Below are 27,301 nucleotides of genomic sequence, written 5' to 3' on the forward strand. Positions count from 1 at the left end.
TCCTTTTGAGTTATGCTAGGTAGCTTTTAATATTTAAAGATGCCAATTAAGCATGTAAATAAGAGGATAGGTAAATATATATTTATTTAAAAGCCAAGGGATCTTTAGCAAAGTTTCCCATAGCCTTGACTTCTTTGGAGAATGGCAGCAACACCCATGTGTGGTGTTGATGACATGGGAAGGAGTCTTAATGCAGTATGTTCTGAACTAGCTGAGCAGTGAGAGAGCTGGAGGTGCTCTGGAGATGCCAGCGTGCCGGGCGCTGCATTGAGCTGGAACCACAACACGAGGTGGTGCATTGAGAAGGTGAGAGTGACTCTCTTAAGCTGGCCCTGGCATCTGCAATAATTGCTAACAGACCACATTTTTCCTCATTCCTTTCTACCCTTCCCCCAATCTCCAGCATACTAGCAGTGTACTTTATTTCTGAGTTATTAAAAATTACATCTTTCTTATATTGAATCTTGACAGTTGCCAGCTGACCTCTAATTGTTTCCAGGTCTGAGGTTTCAAATTTACTGATTTCCTTTTTGATATTTTAATCATTCTCTGTCTCCTGCTCATTCCCTCTTTTGTGGATTTGCCTTGTCTTCAGAAATTCTCAAAGCAGCTGTGGGGACCCTAGCTCCTTCTTATTGTTAAATATTCCTTGACATTCTGAAGGGAAGTGACCAGCTCGGTAGATAGGCACTACAGTCTACACATCTGTAGCTAGCTTTGAGTAATCGCTGTTAACAATGGAGCAATAGGCTCAGGAACTCCCTCCAGGATGTAGCTATGTTCATCTTCCTCCTCTAGATCCTACTCCACTTCACTGCTTTCCCTGGAACTTCTGTGAGAACAGATCTTCATCTAGTTCTTCAGGTGAGACTGGGGCAGTGTAGAAGAACTTGGTACTGAACCCCAAACAGGGGCACAGGGTAAAATAATAAATTATAACAGGGCACAAATGCAGTGAATTTGTTTTGAGGCTTTTTGCACGGATAGAATTGGGATTGACGTGTGCGTAAATGAATCCAACTCAGTGGAACTATGCTATTTGAGACCAGATGATGTGTTAGCCAGCATCCGTTGCTATAATAAATGCTGGAGAAAACTACTTATGAAATAAGAAGCTTTTATCTAAAGAGTTATTTGTTTAAAAGTCAGAGTTACAGAGAGAGAGCGCCTGTCTGCTGGTTCACTCCTCAAATGACCGCAATGGCTAGAACTGGGTGGATCCAAATCCAGGAGCCAGGAGCTTCCTCCAAGTCTTCCATGTGGGTACAGGGGCCCAAGGACTTGGGCCATCCTCCGCTACCTTCCCAGGCCATAGAAGAGAGCTAGATTGGAAGTGGAGCAGCTGGTACTTGAACCAGTGCCCATATGGGATGCTGACACTGAAAGGTGGCATGGCAGCCTTACCTGCTACACCACAGCACCAGCCCACAAAAAAGAAATTTTATTTTGACTCATGATTTTGGAGCTTTGCCATCCAAAATCAGGCAGCCTCATTGATCTGGCATCTGATGAGGGCAGTAGATGGCAGAACAGAGAAAGGATCACATGGTGAGTCAAGAGGAAAAAAGAATGGTAGCACCCAACCCAGGTCCTATTTGTAAGCAACCTTATCATGAGAATTATCCTCCAAATGCACACTGTCAATGAACCAAGAACCTCCTATGAGGCCATTGATACCATAAGTGGATCAAGGGTCCACTTTTAATCCATTAACAATTAATATTAATCCATTAACCATTAACATAAACTTTTGAAACTAAGCCTTTAACACTAAGCCTTTGGGGGGGGGGGATACACAAACTATATAAAAACCATAGCACCAGAGACCTTGTCTTTTTAATGTTGTATCCTTGGTGCCTCGCATGGCTTGTGGCTAATATACCAGGCACTGAATAAATGTGAATTAACTATGCATTTTCTTCTTCCTCTTTATGGCTCTGATCAATTATCAGAGTTTGAGATAAACTTAGTAAGATCTAGAAGGAACCCTCCATGCTTCTGTTTAGTGACTTTCTCATGCATTACACCAGTTATCAGTTTCCATTTTTTGGCCCAAGAATATATTACAGAAATGATATTATAGCACTTCCCTTTAAGAAGCAAATATGAATATATAGATCCATAGAATGCTTGAAGATGGAATTATCTTATTTCAACGTTAAATTCAACATTTTCATTTTACAGTGTTAAAGTGGATACGCTGAAAGTGAAATGATTTCTCCAAGGGAGTCTTGGGCTGCATAGAGTGCACAGTGGGCACTTTATAAATAGAAATCATGTTGTGTGGGAGTGTTGTTGTTAATCCCCTGAGACCTCAAGCCTCTATATGCAGGCAGAGTAGCCTCTTTCAGCTCTGAAAAAAATCACCTAGCCAAAGTGACAGATTCTGCAAGGTGGAAATGATTTAGAGCAGAGTGAAAAATGTGAGAGACCTACAGGGGACCTTGATGGCACCTGCTTCACTTCGTTTTGTGCAGGGATGACAAGCAGCTCTTCTTCAGAACATGACAAGAGGATGGTAGGGGGTTGGAAGGGAACGTGTAGCTATATTTCTCTTAACTCATAGCAGATGCTACAGGGAATGCATTGCCTCATTGGAACACCAGTTGGGGTTCAAGAGTTCTGGGAGATTGCCACAAGAATCCTAGAAACACTGATGCTGATAAGAAATCCTTTTTTTTTGTATGATTTACATGTATGTATATTAACATAAGCATCATCAAAGTAATGTCAGGTCAAAAGATTTGAAAGAAGTCTTTGTAAGGTCATGTCATATACTTAAGGGGAATACAAGATTTAACTGGGGATGTTGTTGAAGCAGGCCTTATTTAATACCATTATGAGTACAACTTGTGATATTAGAAATTTGATTTATGTGACTTTATCACTACACACAAGCTAATAAGACCTAGTAAAATTCCAAATATGAGAATAAATAGAGTTTAAAGTAAGGATATGAACAACCTCTGTGGGCTCCATATTTTCTGTCTTCTCTTCCCATTGCTATTCAAGGCCAGGACCAGGACCTGGAGAAGAAGGTTGTAATAGATGGGCTCATTGGTCCCCAGCTCTTCACACATCTTTATGTTAGAATTAAACCTCTGTATTCTTTGACTCATGATTTTCCCCTCTCCCTCTAAGGCAGGGTGGGGAACATCAGATCTGCAGACCTTATAAGGCCCATGAAATCATTTGTTCTGGCTCTGATAAGGCAATTACAGTTGGAACTCAGAATCCAATAGATGGACTGCAGGCTAATTTTTAAGTTGATAATTTTGTATGGCCCAAGGGTAATGTTGTAAATATCCAAATGACCCTTGCCCTTGGCAAGGTTCCTTAACCCTTACTTAAGGAATAGTAGGTTTCTTTGCCCCCTGGTTTTGGTTTTGGTCATGTGACTGGCTCTGGACAATGTTAGAGGAAGTGGTATGAGCAGAGACTGAAATGTGTAGTTGGTTTGTCCTCTTGAACTTCTATTTGCCAAGAGGATAGGCCTCAGGTAGCTGATGGTCCCAGGAGAATAGGCATGTGAAACAACCTGAATCCAACCCAGAGCCTAGAGCCAGCTCAACAAATGCACATCCTAAAGCACCCCATTGAGCCCAGGTTAAATTGGCCAAACAGTAATTGGTTTACCAAACCCATGGAGTCCTGAGACTTTTGAGGTTGTTTGCTACACAGCAGAAACTGATGCTAAAGAGAAATGTGTGGGAACAACTTCTACAAGTGCATGGAGAAAGGAGAATTCTTAACCATATGGCTGCTCAGGGTAACTAAACTTTACCACCCAAAATCCTGGACCACATGATTAACGGAGGCTTTGTTAGGAATCCAAAGTTGGATAGAAGCTCATAGGAATGAGCAATACGGGTAGAGGTGGGCCAGAAATTTGAAAGAAAGGCAATGGGGCTTTGCAATACTTAAAGTAATCAAAATAAACAGTTGTGAAACCAGGAAAAGGCAATCTCCAACCCAGGGGTCTGTGCTGGGCTGCCTCAGCTTTGGTACATTTAATCTATCGCATTAACACAGCTTTTAGAGTAACAGTCCTTCAAAAGGATCTGGACTCGACTTCTAGTGCAGTTGCCAGGGCCTAAAACTGTCAATTAGGAAACCATTTACCCAAGTAACCCCCCTCCACTGGCTGTCAGGTGAAAGTTATTATTCCAAACTTCATGTTGGCCCTTTCTTTACATGCGGATCCAAACCCTCCAAATCTGCTTCACCATCCAAATCACATTCCCAGAGGGTGTTTCAGAAAGGAATGCCCTTTGAAACAGTGTGTGGCTGTGCAAAAGTTAGTCCTCACAGCTTTGTCTCAGAGTAGGTGTGATACAGTGGTTTGATTTGGCATGGAGTTGGGCAAACCTTTTCCACGCCTGTTTCCTTGATTTTTTTTTCCCTCTCTCTTCGTTCTAGTTTCTTTCTATTGGTTAAAGTAGGCTGAAAAAGCTGTCTGGTCTGATAGGCACATTACCTTCATACTTCTCATGGAAGAGTGATAAACCCAAGGGTCATGATCCTTTCTTATCTGGGAAACATAGGACCATAGCATTTTATTGAATCACCTCCATGAAAGGTACCACTCCCAGTGAGAAGGGAAGCTCATGCTTCCTGAGTACTTCTGCCTATGTTTTCTCATTTAATCCCTGCAGGCCTTCTGAGTGGAAGATCCATTATTCCCAATTCAGAGAAAAAAAACTGAGGATAGAGAAGGGATGTGATGGAGGTGAGATTCCAACATAAGCCTGTGTTACTTAAAAGCCAGTTTCCCTCCTCTTTAGATAGTGCTGTTTGGAGAGGGGATGATTCTATTGGGAAAGGTTTTTCAGGCCTATTCCCAGACATTTTGTGATAGACTAAGTCCCTCTTCATGTAGACCTGTGTCTGAATATAGCAAACTCAGCATATTTTATCCTATCTGAAAATAGTTAAAGTATTAAAATTCTGAGGCATCAGAAGTTGCCTTATACCTGCTGATCTCCTGGCCTCTGATCTTATCTCATTCACGTTCAGTCTCCACAAAGTGACACAGCAAACAGAAGGATTTTGTTTGTTTTTTATCAGGCTCATTTTCTTTTTGAGTTACAGGTTCATAGGTAAATTGAGAAGAAGGTTTAGGGACTTTTCATATCCTCCCTTCTCCCATATGTATAATGTCCCCCATTCTAAATGCCATTCATCAGAGTGGTACATTTGTTACTACTGGGAAATACACATCACACCACAGCCACTTAAAGTCCCCAGTTTACAGTAAGATTCACTCTTACTGTTACATATCCTATGGGTTTGGAAAAATGTGGAATAACATGTATACACCATTGTAGTATCACATAGACTATTCTTACTGCCCTAAAAATCCTCTGTGCTCTGCCTATTACCCCTTCCTTCCAACCCATCCATCAGTGGGTAACCACTGACTTTACTTTCTCCATAGTTTTGTCTTAGCCAGAATGCCATATAGTTGGAACTATACTCTATGTAGCCTCTTCACATTGGCTTCTTTCATTTAGTGATATTGATAAAAGCTTTCTCCATGTCTTTTCATGGCTTGATGGTTCATTTCTTTTTATTGCTGAGTAGTATTTCATTGCTTTAAGTGCCGCAGGTTATTTACCCACTCATCTACAGAAGAGAGCTTGGTTGCCCCAAGTTTTGGCAATTATGAATACAGCTGCTATAAACATCTGTGTGTAGGATTTTCTGAAGACATAGATGTTCAAGTTCTTTTGGTTAATAAGAAGGAGTTTGATTGCTGGAATATGTGGTAAGAGGATAGTTTTGTGTGAAACTGACAAAGTTTCTTCCAAAGTACTATTTTGTGCTTATACCAACAACGAGAATTTCTGTTGCTCTAGATCACCACCAGCATTTGATATTATCACGTTCTGTATTTTGGCAATTCTAATAGGTGTGAAGTATCATTTTATTCTTTAGAATTTTCATTTCCCTGATGATATATGCTGTGGAGCATCTATTCATAGACTTATTTGCTATATGTATATCTTATTTGGTAAAATGCATGTTAAGATACTGCTAAGTTTTTTTTTAACAGAGTTGTTTTTTCTTACTGCTGAATTTTTATTTTATTTCTGATTTTTTTAAGTTTTGGAATACTTTAGCATATTTTTAAGTTGTAAAATTCAAATTTTCAACACCTACATTGCTTAAACCGACTGTACTAGGCTATCAATTTTCCATTCTCTTGTCTTTTTGTTTGGAGATGACCAGTTCCTTTCTTCCAGATCTTTATACAGTATCTTATACATTGTCATGATCTATAGTCACCTCACTGTGCTGCAAAACATCAAAACCTGTTATGTTCACTCTACTGTGTTTTAGTACCCATCATCCAACCTTCCCCCATATCACTTCCTCCACCCTTCATAACTTCTAGTAATTACTATTTTAAAATGGAGATGGAATTTCATTGTACATGGAATATATAATATATGCAAAATATATTTTATGTATATATTTCATATACTATACATATATATAAATTTCCATGCATGATAGATAACATGCAATATTTGTCTTTCTGTGAGTGGATTATTTTGTTTGAAACAATGATCTCCAGGTCCACTCACTTTGTTGCAAATGCCTGGATTTAATTATTTTATGGCAGAATAATATTCTACTGGCATTATACAGAAAATTTTCTTTTTTTAAATTTTATTTAAGTTATGCAAGTTTCATGTATTTCATATATACAGACTTAGGAATGTAGTGACACTCTCTCCCACAGTCCCCATCCATGGTCCAATCCTTCTTCCTCCTCCCGCTCACATTTCCGCTCTTAATTTTTACAAGGACCACTTTTCAGTTTACTTAATGATCATATTGTTAGCCTTAACAAATAAAAGATTTCAACAAATAGTATGAAGAAAAAAAAAAAAACACTGTTCTTCAATGGAAGAGACAAAGGCTGTAAACAATCATCAGATCTCACAATGTCTATATACTGAATTTCAGGTACTCTATTAGTTACCTCAAATTTGGGAAAATATATGATATCTGTCTTTTTGGCACTGGCTTATTTCACTAAGTATGATGTTTTGCAGTTGCAACCATCTTGTCACAAAGGACAGGATTTCATTTTTTTTTTTTTACAGCTGAATAGTACTCCATAGTATGTGTATATATATATATATATATATATATATATATATATACCATAATTTCTTTATCTAGTCAAGAGTTGATGGATATCTGGGTTAATTTCATATCTTGCTATTGTGAATTGTGCTGCAATAGACATGGGGTACAGGTACAGATGCTAATTCCTTGTGGTTTGCGTAAATTTCCAGAAGTGGGATGGCTGAATCATGTAGATTTCTGAGGTACCTCCATACTGTCTTCCACAGTGGATGTACCAGTTTATGTTCCACCAACAGTGGACCAGGGTACCTTTTTCCCTACATCCTTGCGAGCATTGGTTGTTTAGTGATTTATATAAGAGCCATTCTAACTGGAGTAAGATGAAACCTCACTGTGGTTTATATTTGCATTTCCTTGATGGCTAGTGATCCTAAGCATTTTCTCAAGTGTCTGTTGGCCATTTGAATTTCCTGTCTTGAAAAATGCCTGTTCAAGTCCTTGGATTACATTAGCTAATTTTGTGGAGGATTTTTGCATCTGTGTTCATCAATGATATTGGTATATAGTTCTCTTTCTGTGTCGCATCTTTTTTTCTGGTTTAGGAATTAAGGTGATGCAGATTTCATAGAAGGAGTTTGGGAGGATTCTCTACCTTTCAGTTGTTTTGAATAGCTTGAGAAAAATTGGAATTAGTTCTTTTTAAAGTATCTGATAGAATTCAGCAGGGAAGTTGTCCAGTCCTTGGCATTTCTTTGTTGGGAGGGTCTTTATTAGTGAGTCAGTTAATAACTTGGATATTCTTCTGTTTAGGTTTTTGATGTCGTCTTGACTCAGTTTTCAGAGAGTGTATATGTTTAAGAATCTATCCATTTCTTCTGGGCTTCTCAATTTGTTGTCATAGAGCTCTTTGTAATAATTCCAGATGATTATTTTTACTTCTGTGGTACATGTTGTTAAATTTCCTTTTTCATCTCTGATTTTATTGATTTTTCTCCCTCTTTATTTTTGGTTAGTTGGGACAATGGTGTGTCAGTTTTTTTATGTTTTCAAAAATCCAGTTCTTCATTTTACTGATCTTTTGTAGATGTTTTTGGTTTCAGTTTTGTTCATTTCTTCTCTAATTTTAATTATTTCTTTCCTATTACTATTTTTGGAGTTTGGCTTGTTGTTTTCTAGGTTCTTGAGGTGCATTGATAACTCATTTATTTGGTACTTTTCCAATTTTTTCATGTAGGCTCCAATTGCTATAAACTTCTTAACTCTTAACACTACTTTTGCTCTATCCTAGAAGTTTTGATGTATTGTATTGTCATCTTCATTCACTTCCAGAGATTTTTTATTTCTCTTTTGATTTCTTCTGTGACCCACTGTTCATTCAGGAAAATGTTGTTTAGTCTCCATGTGTTCACATATTATGTAGAGATTCTTGAGTTACTGATTTTTAGTTTCATTCCATTGTGGTCAGAGAAGATGCATGGTATGATTTTGATTTTTTTAAATTTCCTGATCCTTGCTTTATGTCCTAGCATATTATATATCCTAGGGAAAGTTCCATGGACTGATGAGAAGAATGTGTATTCTGCAACTGTGGGATTAAAAGTTCTGTAGATATCAATTGGGTTAATTTGGTCCATAGTGTTGATTAACTCTGTTTTATCTCTGTTTTATCTTTGCTGAGTTTCTGTCTAGTTGATCTTTCCATTGATGATAATGAAGTGTTGAAGTCCCCTGTTACTATTGTACTGGAGTTTATATCTTCCTTCTGATCGTTAACATTTCTTTTAAATAGCCATGCACCTATAACTGGGTGCATATACATTTATTAGAGCCACAGCTTCCTGTTGAATTGATCCCTTAATATTTACACAGTGCCCTTCTTTGTCTCTCTTAACAGTTTTTGTGGTAAAGCCTATTTTGTCTGATATTAGGATTGGCAACACCTGCCCTTTTTTGGTTTACATTAGCATGGAATATATTTTTTTCCATCCTTTCATTTTCAATATGCATTTATCTTTGTGGGTGAGATGTGTTTCTTGTAGACAGCAAATATGTTGGTCTTGTTTTTTAATCCATTCAGTCAGTCTGTATCTTTAAATGGAGATCTGAGGCTATTTACATTCAAGGTTACTATTGATAAGTAACAACTAGCCCTGCCATTTTTCTATAAACATTCCTACTGCTTGCTTTGGATTTCTTTTGTATTTTTACTGGGGGACTTTCTGCCTTTAAATTCTTTTGTAATGATGGGTATTTTCTGTGTTTCTATGGGTAGCACATGTAGCACATCCTCAAGCATCTTTTGTAAGGCTTGATGGATGGTGACAAATTCTTTCTGTTTGTTATTAAAGGACTTTATTTCACCTTCATTCATAAATGTAAATGAGAGTTTTCCAGGATACAGTATTCTGGCTTGACAGTTTTTTCTCTTAAGAATTATACTGTATCTTACCATTCTCTTCTAGCCTGTAAGGTTTCTGATGAGAAGTCAGCTGTGAGTCTAACTGGAGATCCTCTGCAAGTAATCTGACATTTGTCTCATGCACATTTTAGAATCTTTTCTTTGTTTTACTGTGGCAAGTTTGACTACAATGTGTCGTGGTGAAGTTCTGTTCTGTTCATGTCTGTAAGGACTCTTCCTCTACTTGGACATTCTTTTCTATCTCCAAATTGGGGAAGTTTTCTGTAATTATTTCACTAAATAGGCCTTCTAGTCCATTCTCTTTTTCGCACCTTCAAGAACTCCGAAAACCCGTATGTTTGATAGTATCCCATAAATCTCCAACACTGTTTTTAATGTTTCTAATTTCTTCTTTTTTTTTTTTTCGTCTTCCAGTTCAGATATTATTTCTTCTGCCTCACAAAGTTTTCCGCTATGACTTTCTACCACATTTTCATTTGATCTATTGAATTCTTCATTTCTAATATTTCATTTTGATTTATCTTTAAAATCTCAGTTTAATGGGAAAAGTTTTCATTCATGTCTTGTATGGTTTTCTTTAGTTGGTGGATTTGCTTCTGATTGCTTTTGAGTAACCCTATGATTAATTTTTGAATTCCATTTATGGCATTTCCTCAGTCTCTTCATGTTCACATTCTAATATTGAAATGTTGTTGTGTTCCTTTGGAGGGTCATGGTGTCTTCCTTATATTTGTTTCTTGAATTTCTGCATTTATTTTTACATATTTGTGGAGTTGATTATTGTTTTTTCCTCTAATGGCTTTTGTCTTCGAACTATTCCTCTGTGGCTTAGTGGAATGTCTGTATTTTCAGTGAATACCAAGAGGTGTGTGGTGGGTGTGGTCAGGGAGCTCTGGTCAGTACATATGTAAGTAAGTATATAAGTATCCAGGGTAACACCCTAGTTGGGCGTGGTAGATCTCCTCTTGTTTACAGAAGGTTAGGAGTGGTCAACTCTGTTGGTGTGATCTCTCCCTCACCTCCTCTCCTTCAAACTGAGCAATACCTGGGTGTTAGATCCAGTGTGTTGAACACTCATCTGTGCACTGTATGAACCATACAAATGATCTGCACAGTCCTCACTGTGAGCACAGTACCTGCTGCAATGTTCTGCTCCAGGAACCTCAGGAGCTCTGAACGTGATTGCCCAGAGACCCAGCTGCACTCTGCACCTTGTCATGTAACCAGCGAGACTCCTGGAGCCAGCTCTGCCTAGGCATCTTGATCCTGGTAGGCTTGGTATGCCTTACCATCCTATGTGGGTGCCTAGCCACCTCCCAGCCAGGCCGAAAGTCAGTGAGGACTGCAGATTTTTCCCTCCATTAGAATCTCTTGATCACATGTGTACACCAGAGCCACTGGCTGAATGTTGCACTCTCCCCGCCATTGCTGCCAGTACTGCCAGGAAGGCATTTTGTCCCAGCCAGTTGCTGTGCACCTGCACAAAGTCTTCCAAAGCTGCTGCCCACACCCAAAATGGCACCCGTCCTTTCTCAGCCAGGCAGCAGGCACTTTTAAGGTAAGTTCGGGCTAGGTAAATGTGCTCCGTCTACTTCCACTGGGTCTGTGAGCAACCCCTAGCCTCCAGGGCTCCATCCAGACTCATGCCACGCTTTCGCTCCGGCTATATCACCATGGTTTGCTGCAGTCCAGTCTCACCTCCATCTCCAAGCTTCTGCCAAGTCGCCTCCTGCTCTGGCTGTCAACTGCTGCAGTCATGTGTTGTGTTCATGTTTATGCTGTGTGTCTGCACCCTCTATACAGGTTCACAGCATTCCTCTTTCTCTTAAATGATTTCCAGTATGGTTTTCTTTCTCTGATTCTTCCCTGAGAATGCACTTCCTACTCTTTGAAAGACAGAGTTACAGAGAAAGAGATAGAGAGAGAGATATCTTTCATCTGTTGGTTCAGTTCCCAGATGGCTAAAATAGCCATGCCTAGGCCAGATCAAACCAGGAGCCTGGAATTCCATCTGAGTATCCCACATAGGTGGCAGGGGTCTAGGTACTTGGGCCATGTTCCACTACTTTCCCAGGCACATTAGCAGAGAGCTGGATTAGAAGTGAAGCAGCCAGTACTCGAACCGGTACCCATGTGGAATGTTGGCATATGCCACAATGCCAGTCTCTATTCTTATTTTTTTAAAGATTTATTTATTTATTTGAAGGGCAAAGTTACAGAGGGAGAGGGAGGGGTTGAGGAATAGAGAGACTCTTACCCAGATGATTCACACCCCAAATGGCCACAACAGCCAAGTCAAGGCCAGGCCAAAGCCAGGAGTCAGGAGCTTCCTCTGGATCTTCCATGTTGGGCTGTCTTCTGCTGCTTTCCCAGCAGGGAGCTAGATCAGAAGCAGAGCAGCCAGGACTCAAACTGATAAACCACAGGCAACAATTTAACCTACTAGGCCGTAACACCACCAACACCCCCACCCCCACATACACACTTTTTTTAAGGTTTATTTATTTATTTGAAAGGCAGTTTGAGAGAGGGGGGTTGACATATTCTTTTTTTTTTTTTTTAATTTCTTACATATGTACTATTTAAACCCTCTCCTACTTTTTTAAAAAAAGAAAGCTTGGTACTTCCTGTACTTTTTTCTTCTGTGGGGATTACTCTGAGCTGTTGTCTACATCCAGACCCTGTCTAACCATTTGGCTCATTATCTCTAGCAAAAGGAATTAGATGAGTTGTAATAACTACTCAGGGTGGTTAAAATGAACACAATCTTTTGAACTTGCCAGATGCTGTTACCCCTAATTGTATATTGCCAACCCACTAGGAACATCACATTTACAATTCTAAATACTCCTATGAATCACAAATACGAACAACACCCAACCTGATGATGGAGTGTTCCATTTCTGCCTTCTTTCCAGCTACAAAATTGTGTCCTTTTACTCGGTTTGAGCCTGGCATCTATCTAATAAGGTACTTTGACCCAAGGTCCAAGATCTGAGCTAATGATCTCTGAGATGTTACCAAAGCCTTTTGTGGAATTCCAAGTATATAATGTCAGTCTTTCCATGGTCACTATGGAAACTATATCCTAGCAAAATTCAGTCACTTACTTCGGAATGACCTATCCCCTATAAAACTAAATTGGCCATTTCTAATAAACTCGAGCTTTTAAAATTGTTCCTTTACTAAATCATTGGTAATTGTTTTCATTAATATTCTTACCATGACCAATAGTACAATTAATATGAAACCAAGTCAAAATATCAAGACTGCTTTGGTGCAGTGGGAAAACCATTGGGCTTGAAACTGGGACACCCAGTATTGGAAAAGACTTTGTCATTTACCCCCTGATTCTATTCAACTTGTATTGCCTTTCTGAATCTGTTTCTTTCTCTATAATATGGGGTAATAAACTACTTCTGCAAGGCCTTTGTTAAGATTTGGTGAAATGGCACATAGTCAGTGTATAGAGTATTTTGTGTATAGAGTACACAAAATGTCTTCATCTTTGTAACTATGTCTCCCACTAACTTTTTACTACTATGAATGATTCATGGTAAGACAGGCTACATTTAGATAAAAGAATCTAAAGATACTGTCTTACAACTCAATCTAAAAATAAAGAATGAAATGCCTTTTACATACGTTGTGCCAAATACAGATATCAATCCATGAGCAAACGCCATTAGGGGCGTGTCCATCGAAAGCACTTATAGAATTCTAGATTTGTAGTGGCCTCAGTAATAATCCCCATCTGTAAAGCATTTATGAAATTCTAGTAGATTTTGTAAAGTATTTACAGAATTCTAGAGGGTTTTCTGTTAATATTTGTTTTAGCATGACTGCAGATTAATCATTGCCAATTGAATATTTGGAAGAAGCTCCACAATGGCATTTTGAAACATGTTATTCACTTTTGAACTAGACTGAGGTCTGAAATACCTGCTGAAACCAGTTTGAACTCATAAAATACATCTGTTGCAAATCTGTGGGAATGGAGACCTTATTTCTTGCTTTAATTTTTGACAGCAAATGAAGTATATACTTGTGACTCAATCTAGTTGTGAAATTACTATTCTGAAGTTTAAGTTTTTGCATATAACTGTTTTGCCTTGTAATCTTGAGAGAAGTCATTGCAAACATTATCAAGTCTACAGAAAAACTTATTTTACAGCCATTTAATGTCAGTAACAGCAGTTGAGAGATTCATTGTTCTCATTCAGAAATATTTCCATTTTGATCTGAACACAATAGATTGCAATAAACTTTATCACAGAAAAGTTATTGAACTGAAATATGGCAGAGCAAATTGGGATATTCATCTGGTTCTGACAAATATTCAAATAAATGATTAAGTCTATGACAGTGAATTAATTTTACTGTCAACACTACTGACTCAGTAATGCACCAGATTCAAATATATTCCACAAATGACTTGATGGTTAATATTACAATGAATAACCACAGATTTTTCAGCTTTTTATCTTCACAAGCTGTGCACATTTTTGCAACTAGTTACAATATTAGTGTGTCCCTCACTTATTTTTACCACCATCAGTTGCAACTCATCTTATTAAATGATTCTACTTCAGCTGAAATATCCTCTCCTGTGGTTGTTCCATGCAAACTATTCATAGACGTGTGTTCCTCATTCATAATAATTCCTTCAATAAACAACTTGGTATAAAAAAAAACCCTAAGGGAGGTGTGAACCTCCTAGGGGAAGGCACTCTGTTGACTTTCATTACTTAGCTGGCCTGGGAGGAGAGCTGGCCAGGTAAAGGCTGGGGGCATCTCTAACAAGAAATTTACAGTTCTGCCTGCAATGTTGCTGACCCTACTTGGCCGTCCCCTCAGCTGCAGTGGTCACTTTGGAAGCTGGGCTGAGTGAAAGGCTTTTCAGCTTAGAGGCAATAAGATCTGTGGCTCTGACCTGGGCATCCTTCGACTCCAGGGCAGGTCCATTTCCAGTGATCCAAGTCTTGGCATAGCTGCCAGGGCTCTTCACAAGCTGACTTCTGCTGAAGCCCAGGCTTACCACATTGAAAGCCACTGCAGTGGACTGGCCTGTTGGGTCCCTTAGGATGTACCCCATGCAAAGAGATAGATAGGTCTGGGCCTTTTAACTTACAAGGCCTAAAGCCCAACAGATTATTATCAAGCCCCTTCTGTCAGGTTCTATTTGCCTCTCAATCAGAAAACTTAATTGTAGCTTAGACAGCACCTTTCGTAGCTCCTCTAATAATGACTCTGTACATTGTTCTAGACCCTGTCTAGCGCACTTGGGCCTCATTCCTTTGTAATCATAACCTCTACTCTACCACCAATGGCTTTACTCCCAACCTGTGTGTACTGATGGTCCTCTTCCCCACTTAATGCTGTATAATTGTTCAGACCTGGTTAATGCCACTCTTAGGATCATTGGTTACTATCCTCACCCTGTCTTTTATGACCTTGTCTAAATATGATCAGAGTCGGCAAACTTGGAAGGCTTCCGTAGCCTTGCAACTCATGACGACAGCCTAGGGTGGTTACTGGCGCCATAAACTAGAGTGTCAATTTGTTGGGTCAACAACAGGAGCCACTGTGCACTTGCTCCTCATGTGGGATCTCTGTCCTTAATGTGCTGTACATTGTGATTTAATGCTATAACTAGTACTCAAACAGTATGTTTCACTTTGTGTTTCTATGTGGGTGCAAACTGTTGCAATCTTTATACTAAATTGATCTTCTGTATATAAAGAGAATTGAAAATGAATCTTGATGCAAATGGAAGGGGAGAGGGAGCGGGAGAGGGGAGGGTTGCGGGTGGGAGGGAAGTTATGGGAGGGGGAAGCCATTGTAATCCATAAGCTGTACACTGGAAATTTATATTCATTAAATAAAAGTTAAAAAAATATATAATCAAAAAAAGAAAAAACCCTAAACTACAGTGTTTGAGCTGTTCCTCCCACCAAGCATTTTACAGAGCTAGTAAACTGCCACAACTCAGAGAGAAACTTGAATTTTCCTTTCTTTACTCTTACCAAGATTCCTTTTGGAACTCATATTGACTGATGGGTATGTGTAGATATGAAGACAAATGATACAGAGAAAATTCCCAATTGGTGTCTCAATCCTAGATATTTCCAAATTAAATCTATTTGACTTTCTTATTTTTATTTGTTCATTAAAATCTAGAAAAATCAAATGAACATTCAGAGAAGTCTGTTATAGTTTAACCATAGTACAAATCTATCTAGGAGTGGGAGGGAACATCCTCTGGGGGAAAGCAGTTCTGTTCACTGGGAAATCCATCAACCATTCCCTCTGTAAATAGTCATCTCTTAAAACGCATGTCATTGTTGATGTGATATTTTAAGATTCTGGTTAACATGTAACCCTACATTCTGAGTGTTTAAGATTCTGTGTAGTCAGGCTTATTCCTCTTCAATCACAAATTTATAGGATATCTCAATGACTTTGTTGTAAAAAATGAGATTTTTTTTTCCCCCCAGAAACTGCCATCAACCGCCATCTTAGTGTGGCTAATTTTTCTATGACCTCAGTTGATAAAACAGATTCATTTTACTCTTGAAACTTAGGTCAATCCATCTTCAGACATTCCAGTGTTTCACCTGGTCTGAGTAAAGCTGAGACAGTTGTCTCTAGTCATTTGCAGTTTGTAAAACAGAAGGACTGCTCTTCTCATAGATTCAGTCCTCCTCTTTATGGTGATTGACCTCCTGGTACTAGGTGGGTAAGGAAAGAAATTTAAGACATCAGTTCCTTAGATCCCTGATTAGGGGAGACAGTGGACCCTAGGACTCCTTCCCAAGGAATTCCTACAGGCAGTGGTGACCACATACAAGCCAGCCTCATTGATTCTCATCTGGAGGTTCCATGACATTACAGAGCGCACAGAGCTCTTTGAATCTCAGGATCTCTTGGGGAGGAAGCAATAAGACACCTTCTGATCTTCAGTCAAGAGCCTAGGGGGCTGCTTAGAGGATTGGTGGCAGACTGATTCTGGAACTACAATTCAGCACCATTTAGCTAAGTTCTCAATTGGACTGAAGTGGTCAGCTCATCTTTCTTGTACAACAGAGAAACAAGAGAGCCCTCTTTGGAAGAAGGTTATATCATCTGGAACCTCTATAGTTTTTTCACACACAAAATCTGACATACTTTAAAATATTTACACTAGGAATGAATCTACGTATGTTCCTGTTATTGGAAGCAGCACATGAAGACTAAAAAGTAAAAGTTAAACAAATTAGAATATGGACAAATTAAATGAAAAGGCAGAGAATTTATTCTGGAAAACCCAATAACTTTCTAATAATTCTTGATAATGAAGAATTCAACCCACTTATCCATAAGATGAATTGCACCTAACAAATCTTTAAAATATTTCATGGAAGTGCTAGTGAAATTAACATGAAAAATAGATAAATAAATATAGTAGATGATTTTAACATAGTTAAGTCAATAATGATAGAACAAGAAATCAAAAAGCTCAAAATGAAATAAAAATATTAACACAATTAATAAGCTTGGCTCACTTAATAAATATAGGCCATTGCACTAAAGAATGACATAAAATATTTTACCAAAATTGAGTAGATGCTATGTCATTAAGTAAATCTCAAAATCAAAAAATTGAAATTATATAAAATATGCTTTCTGAACACAGTGGCATAAAAAAATCAGTAACAAAAACCTGATTAGAAAAACTTGAACTCCCAGGAAATTAAACAGTAGATTTACAAATAATCCATGTGTCAAAGAAGATATTAAGTTGGAAATTAAATATTTTAACTATATGATGACAAATATAAAATATTAAAACTTGGGACATTCAGTGAATACATTTCTTTTTTTTTTATCTTTTATTTAATGAGTATAAATTTCCAAAGTACAGCTTATGGATTACAATGGCTCCCCCCGCCCATAACTTCCCTCCTACCTGCAACCCTCCCCTTTCCCACTCGCTCTCCCCTTCCTGAATGTATTTCTTAGAGGGTAATTTATGACTCTAAATGGAGAGGGATGAATAAAGTCTGGAAACCAACAATTTAAACTTACAGCTCAAAAAATGAGTACAGTCCATCAAATCAAACTTAAACAGAACAAAATAAATAATAAATATGGGAAAATCAATGGAATTTAAAAACTACAAATATACAATAGAGAAAAACCATGAAACATTTTTTACAAAGATTAATGAAAGTAATGTCTCTAGTAAAAATGAGTAACAAAATAAATGATCAATTTAGGATTAAAAAGAAGAACATCACTATGGATCCTATAGAAATCAAATTACAATAAGAGGGGCCAGTGCTGTGGCTCAGTGGGTTAATCCTCCACCTGTGGCACCAGCATCCCATATGGGCACTGGTTCTAGTTTCTGCTGCCCCTCTTCCAATCCAGCTCTCTGTTACGGCCCAGGAAAGCAGTAAAAGATGGCCCACATAGGAAACCTGGAAGAAGCTCCTGGCTTTGTATCTGTGCAGTTCTAGCCATTGCAGCCATTTAGGGAGTAAACTAGTGGATGGAAGACCTTTCTCTTTGTATCTCCCTCTCACTGTAACTCTCTCTCTCAAATAAATAAATAAATTTTTTTAAAAATTACAATAAGAGCACATTATGAAAAACTGGACACCAATGCATGTAGTAATCTGGAAAAAAATGTGCAAATTACACAAAACTTTTTACTACAACTGACAAAAGAATTAAATAAACTGAACAGTCCAAATATTAGTTATTTTAAAACAAAGTTCACTCTTAAGATTACTTGCTCATAAACACAAATGCAAACTATTTTTAACAAAATATAAGAAATTTAAATAATTTATAAAAAGGTTAATTGAACATAACCAATAGATTTTTTACACGTATCAGAGGTTAATTTAATGTTAGAAAAATAATATAATTCACTGTATTAACAGAAAAAAGAAGGAAAAGAAAATATTGTAAATGGAATAAGAGAAAACACCTGACAATATTCATTATCAATTAATGATGGAAATTCATGGAAATCTAGAAATGGTAACTTCTTTATTTAGTAAAGAATATCTAAAATATTTTGTATGATATATCAAAATCAGTCATTAAATTCTGAAAAAATCTTCGGATTCAGGAGAGTGTATGGTATAAAACACAAAGCAGGCAGAGCTAAACTTTTTGTTTTTAAGATTTCTTTTAATTTATTTATTTGAGAGATAGAGTTACAGACAGAGAGGGAGAGACAGACAGAAAGGTTTTCCATCTGCTGGTCCATTCCACAAATGGTCACAGTGGCTGGAGCTGAGCCAATCCAAAGTCAGGATCCAGGAGTTTCTTCTAGGTCTCCCACGCAGGTGCAGGGGTCCAAGCACATGGGCCATCTTCTGCTTTTCCAGGCAGCAGAGAGCTAGATGGGAAGAGAAGCAGCTGGAACTTGAACCATTGCCCATATGGAATGCCAGCACTACAGATGGAGGCTTAGCCCACTACAGCACAGTGACGGTCCCCAAAGTAACCTTGTATGTAAAAAATCTAGTATAGTGATTACCCTCTGTATAAAGGAAGCAATAGGGGCACTTTGGGGATGCTGGAAATTTTCTTGATTTGGTGTGGCTACATGATCTAATTCATATTCCAAAGATTCATTGATGTGTTCACTATAATATATGTAATTTTCTTCATGTTTCTCTCAACAGAAAGCTGAGAACCTTTATATTCTGTTAGTTACTTTGTAATATGTATGTCAAGATTGCTGTAAACTGTAGTTGCCCTATTCTGCTGTAGAACTTCAGAATTCTTCCTTTGTTCAGGTGCCTCAAACATATAGAAATTACCCAAGTTTGAGGTGGTAAAAATACCTTGATTTGATCATTAGACATTATACACATGCATTGAGTTATCATCTTATACCCCTTAAATATGTACAAATATTGTGTATCAAACAACATAAAACAAACCTTAATAAGTTAATTCAAAACCATTGTGATGGGTGTTTAAAAACTCAACTTCTATTTCAAATAACTGGCATTTTCTCAGGAAATACTAGGTTCAGTTCTTCAGTGGTCAGGCAGTAGTTTCCCAGCATTTGGACACAGCCTTAGCAAGGGCTGAATGATGGACATGTGGCAGCCTATTTAGAGAATTTGAGCTCCCCAGACAATGCCCAGAAACCAGACAGACCTTTCATCAGTCTCCCCATAGCAAAGTGAGCTTTTCCAACACCCTTTCCAGGCCTCAGATAATGCAATTCTATTTTAGGAAACTTTCCTAGTGTGTGTAGCTGCCCAGCAACTATCCGAAGGAAAGCTGCTAAGCCACAGTGGACCTATTTATTTATTTGCACTGTCCCTGATGTGATGGAAGGCAACGTGAAAAGGCAAAATCCCTTAGGACTCAAACCACACTTTGGACAGTGGCAGGAGTAAAAGTGAACAGTAAGCACCTTGCCAGGTGCTTGGATCAAGAAGCATAACCCCAGGAACTTATTCATCAAGAGTGATAGTCATATGCCTGGGATGACAGCCCGTGAAACCATTATCCAAACAATATTCTACAAAGAAATTATACATTTGATTTCTAGACCTAGAAAAGAGCTCTTCTTCAAATTTCATTGTATTTTAGCATCAGTTCATTTCCCAAAGCTTCACATATGGTCATTGAGCCAGGTGGAATGGTGGCACGTTTGTTAAGAATTTTGTTGACTCATATTTTCTTAGATCAGAAATCCACCCAACCAGGTTTAGCAAAAGAAAATTACCTTTTCCCCTTTTCCTAACAGGCAACATAGTTTTGATAAGTTAACATCTCATTCTCTCAAGAAGATCTTTTGGACTTATTCTAACTCACAGTCCCTACTTCCTTCTCTGAACTTTAGAAGTATGAACAGCTTACAAACTAACTGATTTTACACACACACATGCATACACATACACACACAAACATAGATTTGATATGCAAACTTTCAGTGACACAGTCCTTCAGAGTACTGTTCTGTCCTAACAGAACTCTCCCTGCATTTTTAACAGAGAATGGTCTCCCTCTTGCTCTAACCTATTTACGGTGATGTCCAGGCTGCTGCCTGACTTTCTAATATTCTTGTTCACTCCTCCCTTTCCTCATTATTCTTTAACCACACTGGCCGTTTTTCTTTTCTCAAGTATGCTAAAGAAGTTCTGGTCTCAACTCTTTGTCTTGCTCTTCTCCCCACTTAGCGTGCTGTTCCCCAAGATCTTCACTTTAGGAGCTCCTTCTCTTTATTCAGGTGTTAGCTTGAACATCATCACCTCAGAAAGACCTTTGACCACTCAAACTGTCAAAAGTCATTTTCGGACTTTTTATTTATTCAATTCACCTATTCTCTCTGTGAGCATCTATCTTCCACTTCAGTGCAAGCTCCACAAATGAAGGGATCTTGTCTTTCTCTGCCTGACACTTAACAGGCAGGTGTGTCAGTCTCTAGCTTACTAATGCTAACATGGGATTAGACAAGCAAAAATTTATTTAAAAAACATTCGAGAAGAATAAAGGGGAGAGTAAGAGAAAGCTGAATGAACTTCAGACTGTGTGATGTGTCTTATATTTGTAAAAAAGTGGGAAGGAAGGAGAAAAGGTAGGAAGAGACTCAGACTACAGTGAGGTTATGGGCAAGCCTTGGCCAGGCTGATGGGGGAAAACCTATACAAAGTTTTGCCATTAAAGAAGTCCTGTGTTGGGCAGGGATGGCCTGGCTTTAAGACTGTGTTCAGACAGAATAGAATGATCCTTGGAAAACTGTGTCCTTGATTACTCCAAAAGGGCTAAATCTGGGGTTACAGTCCATGAGGTTTCCTGTGCAGATTCTTTTGAATGGGGATCTGGATGGTGAACTTCCCTGGCTTTCCCTGAATTCCTAGATATTTGTTGAAAGAAAAAACAAGTGAATAACTGCATGAGTGGGTCTCTGAACTCCATGCTAGAGATACCTACATTGACTAACAAGACAAATACTTTTTTGGGCTCTTCTACTGGTTTGATGAAGAAGACTGCATGGCTGGCCCTTCCTGGTCATTACTGTTATGATGGAGCCATGCACTGGTTATGTTGTAAGTCAAGGACCACTCCGTGCTTCACTTCTCACAATTAAGACTTTAATTGATCCGTAAATTAGTGTTATTATTGTTGATATTTTCTCTAGCCAGGGAATAATCTGGGAAGACTTAATTATGCAAATGCTTTATCCTTTCCATCTTCTCCTGTAGTTCTTAACACAGTGCTAGGAACATTGCAATTCTAAAGTAACTATCCTAATTTCAAAGGCCTACCAGAGCCAAGCATATCATGGAGATGAGTGTAGCAGGCTTGGTAGGAAGTAATTAGGATGATAATTAGGTGATGAACTGGAGTGTGCTTGTCCCACCTAGATGGGACAACTGCTGTGTAACTGCAAGAGGTAGAAATACAGTCTCTATGCTCCCAAATCAACCAATGCCAGGAATCTGAAATTTTAAGGGAAATCTCTTGATTTTTTAAATGTTGAGAACTAATTAAAATTTTTAAGCAATCTACAGATCAACACTAGCATGGCCAAGCAAAACATGCCTGTGGGATGATTTAGCCACCAATTTATAGTCTCCATTCTAGACCAGTTGATGGACACCATTCTAGATTTTTAAAACTCAGAGTTTTGTTAAAAGTTTTGTAACAGTTTTTCTTGGAAGTCTGCTCAGAACCAGCTGATGACTGGCAACTTATGTCACTCCTCAGTGTCCTGGACCCAGAGAGCATGGAAGGGAATAGGCCAATAAAGTCTGAATCACAAAGGTCATGGGATTCATGAGACTTGGGTAAAAGCCTCCATGAAATTCAAGGTGACTGAGTGCACTTTGCCAGTGTGTGAGTGGGTCTGCCAGTGAGGACAAGACTAGAGATAAACAGATGGATCTTTCTCTCTGGCCAGGGGGAGCACACGGTGACCTGAGGCATGAAGGTATAAAGTCCAAGGCGGTTTCATGCTCAGCAAATATTAAGCCCTAGAGCAGGAAACTCAAATTTATTTACCTGTTTTTCATTTTTGTTAGTGAACTACATGATTAGACATCAACAGGAATAAAATAAGAATAAAAGTGAAAAAGCTCAGTAGCCACTCAAAACTATGGAAGATGTAAAACAACACAGTTGTCTGAGTCCCAGGAACCTCTGCCAGAATACCAAGCTCTAGGTACTCCTTATAGAAAATGTGCAGTGTTTGCATATAGCTTATACACCTGTCTAATTTAAATCAACTTAGATTATTTCTAATGCCTAATGCAATGAAAATGCTACGTGTTGTTTTAAACATTATATTATTTTTATGGTTGGATTAATTTTTTTTAACTTTTATTTAATGAATATAAATTTCCAGTGTACAGCTTATGGATTACAATGGCTTCCCCCTCCCATAACTTCCCTCCCACCCGCAACCTTCCCCTCTCCCGCTCCCTCTCCCCTTCCATTTGCATCAAGATTCATTTTCAATTCTCTTTATATACAGAAGATCAATTTAGTATAAAGATTGCAACAGTTTGCACCCACATAGAAACACAAAGTGAAACGTACTGTTTGAGTACTAGTTATAGCATTAAATCACAATGTACAGCACATTAAGGACAGAGATCCCACATGAGGAGCAAGTGCACAGTGGCTCCTGTTGTTGACCCAACAAATTGACACTCTAGTTTGTGGTGCCAGTAACCACCCTAGGCTGTCGTCATGAGTTGCCAAGGCTATGGAAGCCTTCCAAGTTTGCCGACTCTGATCATATTTAGACAAGGTCGTAAAAGACAGAGTGAGGATAGTAACCAATGATCCAAAGAGTGGCATTTACCAGGTTTGAACAATTATACAGCATTAAGTGGGGAAGAGGACCATCAGTACATACAGGTTGGGAGTAGAGCCATTGGTGGTAGAGTAGAGGTTATGATTACAAAGGAATGAGGCCCAAGTACGCTAGACATGGTTGGATTAATTTTTAATTTTTTTGGAATATTTTCCATTTGTGGCTGCTTAAATTCATAGATCCAGTCCTCACAGATATAGAGTCAATTGCAACACTAATCATAGTTATTTTTAAACTATAGCAAATAGCAATACTTCTAATCACTTTTATTCCTGCCTGCATAGAACATACACTCAGTAATAACTTTGATCAACTTTGAGCGTGTTGATGAGAATGTTGATGTTTAATGTAATGAGCCATTTCCAGCGATCAATTAGTACCCATATCCTGATTCAGACTCCAGGTTTGGAGCATTAATGCTTACATTTTGCTTGGATTTCAGAAGCATGAAGAATCACAATACATTTTGACAAGGGAATTCAGTCATTTTCTGGAACTTGACACACAGTAGGAATATCAATTCTTAGATTCATATATTTATCAACCAAATTCTTTTTGGGAATGACTTTACTTCTAGATCTTTGAGAGGCTATTAAATTGTGCTGTTCTCAGAGCAAATCTTCATTCATTCTTTGAATTTGTGATTCTAACTCAACAAAGCCAACAATTTGTTTCTGCAACTGCCACTATGTTTCATCAACTGTTCTAGAATCCTTCAAGTTTTTTATCACATCATGATTGCCTTCTTCAACATGCATCTGTCCAGCTTTAATATAGAGAGCTATACTTCTTAATGCTCCAGTGATGCTCTGTGCTTTTCTTTCTTCTATGGATGTTTTGAGTTCAGTGTGTGGCTATGGTTAGCAAATGATTTGTCCCCCCAAAGTATCTGTGCCAGAGGCTTGGTTCCCAATGTAACAGTATTGAGAGGTGATGGAATTTTTGAAAGGTGGGGCCTAGAGGGAGGTGATTAGGTCATTATGGGCACAACCCTTGGAAAGGATTAATGCTGGTCTCCCAGAGTGGGTTGGGACTTACGGGAGTAGATTAGTTCCCAGGAGAGTGTGAGAATGTGTTGTTACAAAAGAGCAAGACTGGCCCCTCCTCAGTTTCTTGTTTCTTCTCTTTGTATACTCGCTCTCTCTCTCTCTCTCTCTCTCTCTCTCTGTCTTTCTCACACACACACACACACACACTCCAGGAATATGATGCTATCTGCCTTGGGGAACTCACCAGAAGCCAATATCAGTGCCAGGCTTTCAGACCTCCAGAAGTGTGATCTTAAATTCTTTTCTTTATAAAGTATCCACATTTAGGTATTTTGCCATAGCAACACAGAATGGACTAAATCCACTGTATTTCTTTGTTTTGTTAAGACCATAAGAAAGCACCATCATATGAACAATAAACACTCCCACAAGTTGGGTTTCTCAGTCCTTCCATTCCCGGAAATCCTTGATCTGAAGAAGCAGCTCAGTAAATTTCGGCAATTTCCCCATCTGACAGCATAGAAATAAATGGCATCTGCCCACAGTGTTTTAACTGCTTCCAAATATCTAATAAACTGGCAATGGCTACGGGGACTGGCTTGAAGAACAGTCACAATTGGAATAATTTGCTGCATCACATCACACAGCATAGTGCCCACAGAGGTCACAGTCCCGGCTTCGGCAGGATGAGGCAATGGCAGTCTGGCATGCCAGCCCGTGCCACTGACTGCCATCAGCTGTCAAAGCCACCTTTTCCTCCTTTTCACCACAGGTGCCCCACTGGCAAGTGAACTCATTCTTTCCATGTTTAGACCAATGTTCTCAAATTTATTACTGGCATGAATTGGGACTTTCTAACTCATGTATGTCAGATAATTACACATGTATATATAGATACATGCTTGTGTGAGAAGCTATACCCAAGCCCTTGAAAACCATTTATAGCTCCCTACATAACAGCCCAGTCCTGGAGGCTGGTCTGCAACCTAAACCTCTGGGTTGTCTTTATTCTTTCATTCATTCAAACCATATTTTGTGAAAACCTGCCATGTCCAGATGCCTGAATTTACTTGTTTTACTTTTAATTGTTAACCCCAATCTCATTCCTGTAACAACATAAATAAGACAGAGGGCGTTATTTTCAAATGGTCTTGGCAGAAACTGATGTAGCAATTAGCTTCTCTAGAAGAACCCTTCCCCCTACTATTTCATCAGTTTACTAACTTCTGTACACTGGAGCTGAGAAGGCTGCCAATGTAGCTTTCTTTTTGGAAAAAAAATAGTAAATCTTAGCTTAAAATCCTCCACATAATCATACTCTGCTTCACTTGGCAAAAGTCCTTTGATTGAGACATCAATTGTGCTTTAAAAAAAACTCTCAAATTGTAAATCTTGCCCATTTCTAAATCCTTCTTGAAATATTGTATTACTGTAAATGTTCTACCATAGGTAGTATTTTTATAATCCTTTACCGAAATGCATTGTGAGCCGCCTGCATTTAGCTATCTGCAAACTACCTTTTAGGTCACATCTGCTTACTGCTAAATGGTTTGCCTTTGCTGTAATTTTGTGTTAAACATGACAAGTTATTATCGTGCTTGCTATTTGCTGCCATTTGCAATTGTCATCTTATAAGACATGCTGTCTCTGTAGACCACTTTTGAGCATTTGCATGACATGAAGAGAAATGACAGCAAAATAAAAATTGCTCAAATGCTATGCCTGGTTGCGGTTTTAAGTGAAACATCTGGGCTCATTCAAATCACCCTTCCTTCTGATGTGACTTTCTTTGCCATGACTCACAAAGGCAGAAGGTTTGGTCAGGTGGCTTTTCCCAGGCGTTACTGGGAAAAGAGGGACTTCTTCCTCCAGGGACCGTGTTTCTGGCTCCGCCAGGCTCTTGGTCAGAAATAGATGCTTTATGTCATTTTCTGCAACTTGTCCTTGCCTACTAATAGCTCAGATGAGAAAAGTCTCTGGAATTTCCGTTGACAGGTAGTTCAGAGGAAGATTACCAGGGACTGGGGCATGGTGGAGAGAAGTAGGAAAGCCTGGGGAAGAACTGGCTGCCACTACTCAAGCTGTGTAAAACATTCCTCTCTGTTTTCAAAATAATTGATGATATTGTACCAATGTTTTTTGCTTACTCTTCTTAAATTTTGTATTTGTTTATTTGAAAGTCAAAGTCACAGAGAAAGGAAGAGAGAAAGAGAGAGAGATCTTCCATCCACTGGTTTACTCCCTAGATGGCCAGAAAGGCCAGGGCTGTGCCAGGCCAAAGCCAGGAGACAGGAGCTTCTTTCATGTCTCTCATGTGGGTAGCCAGGGCCCAAACACTTGGGCTATCTTCTGCTGCATTTCCCAGACCATTAGCAAAGAGCTGGATCAGAAGTGGGACAGCTAGGGCTAGAGCTGGCACCCATATGGGATGCCCACCTCGCAGACAGCAGCTTTACCCACTATGCACAGCACTGGCCCCTGTATTATTTTTGATAAAGGTGTCATAGTGGTGTTAAATGTTTGTATTAGGGAAGCCAGTGAAGGGCATAGGGGAATTCTCTGTACTACTTTTGCAACTCTTCTATAAATTTAAGTCTATTTCTAAATATATTTTGAAGGGGGAGAAAGTAACCACTAGGAAAAGACTGCAAATCTGAACCTTCTCAACAGCCTTTGGTTAATCTGGTCATAGATCTCCATCTTTACACAGATGGTTTGCTTGCTGGAATCATCTACTTTGTTGATGGCTATGATTAGAAAAAGACCATTCTCACAAAATAAAAGTCAAACAATACTGGAGCAAAAGTATTTCAGTTTCCAAATCTGTGGCCCAGATGGAAGCAAGATCAGCCCTAAGTTTCTCCTTAATATATGTCCATCGAGCATTCTACAAACTGTAGATTAATAAACCTTTGTTTCCCCCAAAAAACCAGATAGTGTTGGAAAACAGTC

Source organism: Lepus europaeus, chromosome 4 (genome assembly GCF_033115175.1).
Source record: "Lepus europaeus isolate LE1 chromosome 4, mLepTim1.pri, whole genome shotgun sequence".
Taxonomy (NCBI): domain Eukaryota; kingdom Metazoa; phylum Chordata; class Mammalia; order Lagomorpha; family Leporidae; genus Lepus; species Lepus europaeus.